Below are 6,736 nucleotides of genomic sequence, written 5' to 3' on the forward strand. Positions count from 1 at the left end.
GAAATTATATCGTGTTTGGTCTTATCTTAATCGCAAAAATGCCACAAATATATTGGTGAAAGTTTCATACAAAAATAAGTCATGACAAAAAAGACTTAATATTGGTGTTACATTGTGAGGACGCACGGGCCTTTGAACTGTGCCGACGACTGCTACCCTCTGCGTCGCATTAGTAGTGGTTCACACCGATATACCCGAGCCGAGATCAGATTACTACAGTGGAGGGGAAAATTTTTTTTGCGTTTATAGAGGATTTACTGTAATATAATTAATAAACAAAATTGTTTAAAATAAGTAGCAGTCAAGGAACTGTCCTTTGAAGTAAATTTCAAATAATACACTTAAAATAGTAGGGAGTTGTTGGCAATGAAATTGAAAAATAATCCGGAGTGCGCAAAAGATTAATATAGTTAACAGGTTGAAAACAATGTAACAGTATTTTTTAAATTATTCTGCTGTTTTTACCGTATTAAATTACACCTACTTATTTTTGTCAAAACTGTCTAAAATCATCTGTCTGCTTATAATCGAAGGGTGAAACGAAATTTCAAAATCCGTGCAATTTCTACATTGGATAATTGGCGACGTATGAAACTACTCCAACAAATATCTGAACACTAACTTCATTTTAATTGTAAATCGAATATTTCGACGAAGGATGTGGGACAATGGTTCGCGACCCACTTTTATTTCCGTGTGATCTATCGCAGAATTTCAGTTTCTAGGAAGCATATTCTTCGGGGCCCAGTTTCCTCTTTCTTCGTCGATGGCATTCAAGCCGAGTTACGGCGAGACATCCTCCAAAGCACAATAAGCTTCCCTCGTATTCTCCTTTATACATTCATTTCTCTAATTTATTCCTTTTCATTATCGTTCGGACGATTAAAATCGGATGACGCAAAGCCAGCCTTTTGTTTACAAAAGTTATTGTTCCCCGGCAGAAGATATCGACTCACTTCCTCCTACAGCTTTCTTCGGACTCTCGGTATAATTGGAGAACGCTCCTGTTCGCGTGGCAATTTAGCAATTATGATTGGACGCGGTGAGAAGGAATCGCAAGGATACATTTTAAATACAATGCGAAGCGTGTTCGGGCACCGTCGCCTGCGATTAATCGCGAAACAATAAACCCAGGCGCAAACTCATTCTGCGGTAATAATTAGATCCGATCTCTCTTCATCTTTTTACAATGAATTTACTGTTTTGGGTGAAACCGGAGCGATTAGATCACAGTGATCTCTCGAAAGAGAAGAACGCGACCGACCCGCGTATCACTGACACGTTAATTAACAGTCTGTAGCCGCGAGAAAATTGCTGGAACTGTTTCAAATCAGCATCTTTCAGGTCTCGCCGATTGGAGGCTCGGGAATCTTTCGATTTTAATAACGCATGAAAAAAACCGTTCGAGCGAGAAACTCATCTGCTACCTGTTGCATCGTTCGAGTGCTTGGTAATCGCCTACGTAAGCGTAATTGCATGCTAGCAACCCTCAATTGTGGCAGTTTTTTTAAAAATCGTGAGAGATTGTTGATGCATGAGTTACCGGCGTTACACCGCGGCTCGAGGTTTATTTAAATTGGAGTGGAATGTCGGTGGCAAGGCCAGTTAATAAATTCCTTTGTCTCGATCGCGGTCGGTAATGATCCACACAAAGAAATTCCAAATTGAATTTATCGCGATCCTGCAGTGCGATTCTCGCAATCGAGAAGGTGATGCATGTAATTCGAACGAGGAAGCTTACCTTTGCATGCGAGGCACTGCGAAACCAGACTGTTTCTGGAGAATTCATCGTTTCCGAGGAACGAGCCGCGTCATGAGCAATCTGTAACTCGAGACCAACCGGCAATTTAGCGACTTGATCCTCATTGACGCGTGGAAAATTAGCCGCGATCGCTGTCAACCTGTCTCCCGAGCGTGCTCGTGGGAATTATAATTATTTTTAGCACTGCGACTTAATGAAGCGGCCAGTAAAACTACCGTAAAGAACGAATTGTCAACTGGAACAGGAATCTTTATCGCTTCCTGCTTCTTATTTACAGCTTAGTTCCTTCTGCTGCTTTCCTCCAGTCTCTTGCATTTCGGTAAAGTTGTTTCTTAGAAGGTGGGTATTAGAGTTTGCATTCTCGCTGCCATTTTCAATCCTGCGGGATAGATGTGAAATTTATTTCAATCCCACGGGATCATATCGCACCCCGCAAGAATAGTGGGCTGCTCTTTACTTTGCCGGACTATTTGGTATGTAATCCAGAAGTTTTGTTCCCGGCGCGGATGCTGATCGAAGTTTCGAACCTCTAGGATCAATAGTTGCGGAGTTATGGTCGCTTAAAATTGAGCATATTCACAGTTTCTTGACAGGTGAGGGCGCCGCCGTATTGGTTTTTAGTGACGGTTGCACGCCGCTTACTGAGTTGGCTCACGGTCGTCACTACAAACTAATATGGCGGCGCCCTTACCTGTCAAAAACATTGAAGATTGCTCAACTTTAAGCGACCATAGTTCCTTAACTATTGATCTTAGAGGATCGAAACTTCGATCTGCATCCGCGCCAGGTACAAGTCTACTGGATTACATACCAAATACATCATAATTCGTAGGAGAAAGGTACTAATTTTGAGTCCGGTAAAGTAAAGTTTACCCGAATAGTGACATAACTATCTAAAAAATACAGTATTCGCACAATAACGATTCGAAGAAAATTATAAAATTTCCATCGACATAGCATCTTTGATCTTTCAGAATAATATTTTTGGAAGTAACTAAAGTGACACTGTTCCTACCAGTACAGATTTGAACTACAGTGAAACGAATTAATATTCTGTCGCTCTAAAAAGGACGATAACGATTTTCATATTGTACTATACGATTTGAGCTTTGTTGGGAAGCTAGAGCAATTAGTTTACTACAGAATGTGAAAAGAAATTTTTTCAAAAATTGCATTTGGTCGGAACTGTAGAGAAAATACTGAAAGTTGCATTTTACAACTTTTTTATGCGTGCCTATATTGAAGTTTCTAAAAATACGTTTTGTAGATCTGTGTCAATTAAACGTATTCTGAAAATTTTTGTATTCTATTCTTTTTGTTGCACTCTAATCTCTATTGTCTATCTTCACCTTTCCTCGTCTCTTCGTCGACTTGGTCTCTCTTGAAACCAAGTATGGAATTTCGATATGGATCCCGAAGGTTCCCCGCAGGTGTACCAAGAACTTGCGGCGGACTCTATCCGCCATATGCAGCGAACAATAAACGCGCAGCTACGGAATGAAAGAATGTGCGGGACACATCTTTCCTATTCTGCGTATCGCGCGACGCACCGGTGCGCACACGAGTTTTCGGTGTTTAAGGCAGTTTTCTCTCGTATTACGCAGTCATTAACGGGATTGCGCATTGTCGCTCGTGTAAGCTCGATTGTGTAACCGGCAACCTTCCACTTCCTTCACCTGTACAATCTTGAGAACGAACGAAATCGACGATTATGTTAATCCGGACCGATTGTTCGTCCGATGGACCTTCGAGTTCCAGCTCGAGGTCAATGGGAAATCGCGAGGCGTGAAGAAACATTATTTAATATCCATGCGAGACGCGCCCTGTGAATCAGTTCCCGTTACTGGATCTGCAGGAAAAGAGAAATATTTAGGGAGACTTGGATACGTACAGTAAATTCCCATTCTAAGTCAACGCTCGGTTCTGTGTTGCGACATAGATCGGGACTGACCTACTTTTTGTGTCTTCATCGACCACGCTGAACGTAAAAAAGGACAGCATGTAAACACGGAAACTTCTATATTTTTTACTTTTTTTTAATGAAATCTTACCAATATATTTGCGACATTTTTCCGATTAAAATGATACCAAGCAAGATACAATTTGACCCATATTTACGGTACATGTGAAGCGTAATTTATAATTTATCATATATTTAACATATTATTTAATAAATCTGCGCTGTGTGTAGAATAGAGTAGAATACATTTTGCAACATTTGTAGCAATATGTTCAAAGATTGAAAGTCATCCTTTTCGAAGGCTTGGTAGTTCCAGAAGTAATTGCTGTCACTAAAAATACCAATGCCAGGAATTCCATAACAAAAACTTCGTTAAGAAAGAAATATTCATGAAAGCAGCATTGAATAACGTTGACTGCGGACGTGTCTGTTTAGATTCGCAGGAGGATCAAGCACGCGAGACAGCCTCGGGTTATCAGTGATCTACGGTTGACGATACGGAGCCAGTTAACATAATTAGAAGAATTATTAATTGCCGATAGGATCGGCGAGAGAGGAAAGAGCATTATTTACAATGACGTCACAACAGTGCGTATCCTGCCGTGTTGCATAAGAAACTGAACTAGTGATAAAGAAGACGAGGCCGCATTTTGTTCCCACTTATATCTCGAATGTGTGTTGCTAGCTTTACGATGCACCTTTATGTTGCGCCGGTCGTAAACTTAGTTAGAATTAGTGTCTCGTGTACTTGCATTGCTAGCACATTTGCATATATGTACATATACATAGAAAATGTGTGACATCCTCGAACACCGAAATAATATAATTAATTAAGTAAGTGTTAGGTACTAGAAAGGGATAAATTAGTCAAATAGGAGCTCACTTTTATTTAGGATAGACAATGTAACAGTTTTCCTCTTTTAGTTATTGTTTCTATACGTATTTTCTGCTGGGAAATCCTGATTTCAATTTAAATTTCCCGCCACTCTGGAAATATTAAAATAGCGCCACTACACGTAGTGGCAAAACGCTGAAACTGTTAGCCAAATGATACCGACAGATGGTAATTGAACGAATGATTCGTCGTGTTTACAACATTCTTCGCAAGATGGCGCTGCCATCTTTTAGACAAATTACCATCTGTCGGTATCATTTGGCTAACAGTTTGAGCGTTTTGCCACTACGTGTAGTGGCGCTATTTTAATATTTCCAGAGTGGCGGTAAATTTAAACTGAAATAAAAATTATCCAATAGAAAGCACGAATTTTTTTTTAGTAGTACAACTCAACGACAAGCCAGACGGCCGAATATTTTCGAAAATCTTGAAAATCGATTTTTGTATTAGGAGAATATGATATCGAAAGAGGTGGCGCCAAATTTTTAGTATGATATTCTCTTAGTACAAAACATACTTATTCTCTAATTTGAAATTTTTTTAATAGGATAGGATACAGTAAAAAATCTCGATTACGGATGTATGTTCTTTTATTCGTGTCTGAAACTCGTCTCTTCGTACATCGGATAGCAACGCTGTAGCAGCCCTCAAACCGCGGCACTTGAACGTGCTACGCATCCGTCGCAGATGTTCTTAGTTTTTGTAGAAAATAAGGAATAAAAGGAAACAAAGACACTCGCGTATAAGGTACTTTCATACTTCGCCGGAAACGCCAACATCGTCGTCCGTCGGCTGCTCGCGTTTCTTTCGACGTATCCGGACGCGAATTCGAACGTTGAACTGAATAACCTATAAACGAGTTGGCACTTGGAAATTCAAAGTCTTCGTGGTCGCAATTGTCGGTTCCGGTTTGTCGTAACAAAGTAGAACTCATCTTCGTTCGAACATTTTTCGAGGGCTGTGTGTGAAAGTTTGGAAAAGCGACAACAGCCCTGATATCCAATCGTCACACACCCGAGAAATTGCGGAAGCTATTTTTCCAAAAAACCGCTTCCGTTCTGCGTCGGTAGAAATTCCGGCCTCCGTCACTCGTATCAAATTGCTCGACGCGTTTTCACGAGGGCCGAAACGGCTTCGTTGTACAAGGTTTTTCAAAATTATATCTCGTGACTCCAGCGTGATTCTCCATCTCTGAATCGGTGGAGATTTGTTTTAAAAAAACGACGCAAAATTGACCTTGACCTTGAAATTCAAGGTAAAATTTTTTCGTCATTGTTCCCCACAGACTTTTCTTGTGTACGAGTACTATACGAGACGCAATGACCAAAAAATTTGACCTTGAATTTTAACTTGAAAATTCGGCAATTTTTCTTCCGACCTAGAATATTTCGATTCCCCATAATTTAAAAAATTTTATGGAAACGAAATTGGTATAATAGCTCATACAATACCAAAATGTTTAGTAATTAATTACACACCAACATATTTAATAATGTAAACAATATTTAGAATAATGATACATCAATTTCTAATGGCGCCTCAGAGTCACCATTCGAGTGCTAAGGGTTAGAAAAACTCCACCGATCCAGAGATGGAGAAGTCACGACATATAATTTGGAGACACCCTGTAGAATAAGAGAGAAAGAAGAAGAGAATCAACAGGCTTTCGGTAGAACGTATAAAAATCGAACGCGATCACGGTACACGTTCGTGTCGTTCGTCCAACGAGTATCTCTCGCACAACCGTAGCTTCCATTCGTCGTTTAAACTTTCTCCGAGAAAAGACAATCACAAGTCGAGGGGTGTGGATCAAATGGCGGGACACGGTTGGCATTAATCCTTTGCACTGGGAACTATTTTAGCACGAAAACTAAATATTTCTTCCGACCTAGAATATTTCCATTCTAAACGATTTTTGACATTTTATGCATATCAAACTGATGCAATTTGCTGATGCAATTTACTCGCGCAATACTCGAATGTTTAGTAATTTATTCGATATAAAGTGATTGAATAACGTAACAATGATTTCACATTACTGATACATTGCTGTATCACTACTTAAAATATTTTTTACATTATTAAATATGTTGGTATCTAATCAATTATTAGACATTTA

This window comes from Lasioglossum baleicum, chromosome 15 (genome assembly GCF_051020765.1).
Source record: "Lasioglossum baleicum chromosome 15, iyLasBale1, whole genome shotgun sequence".
In the NCBI taxonomy this organism is placed as follows: Eukaryota; Metazoa; Arthropoda; class Insecta; order Hymenoptera; family Halictidae; genus Lasioglossum; species Lasioglossum baleicum.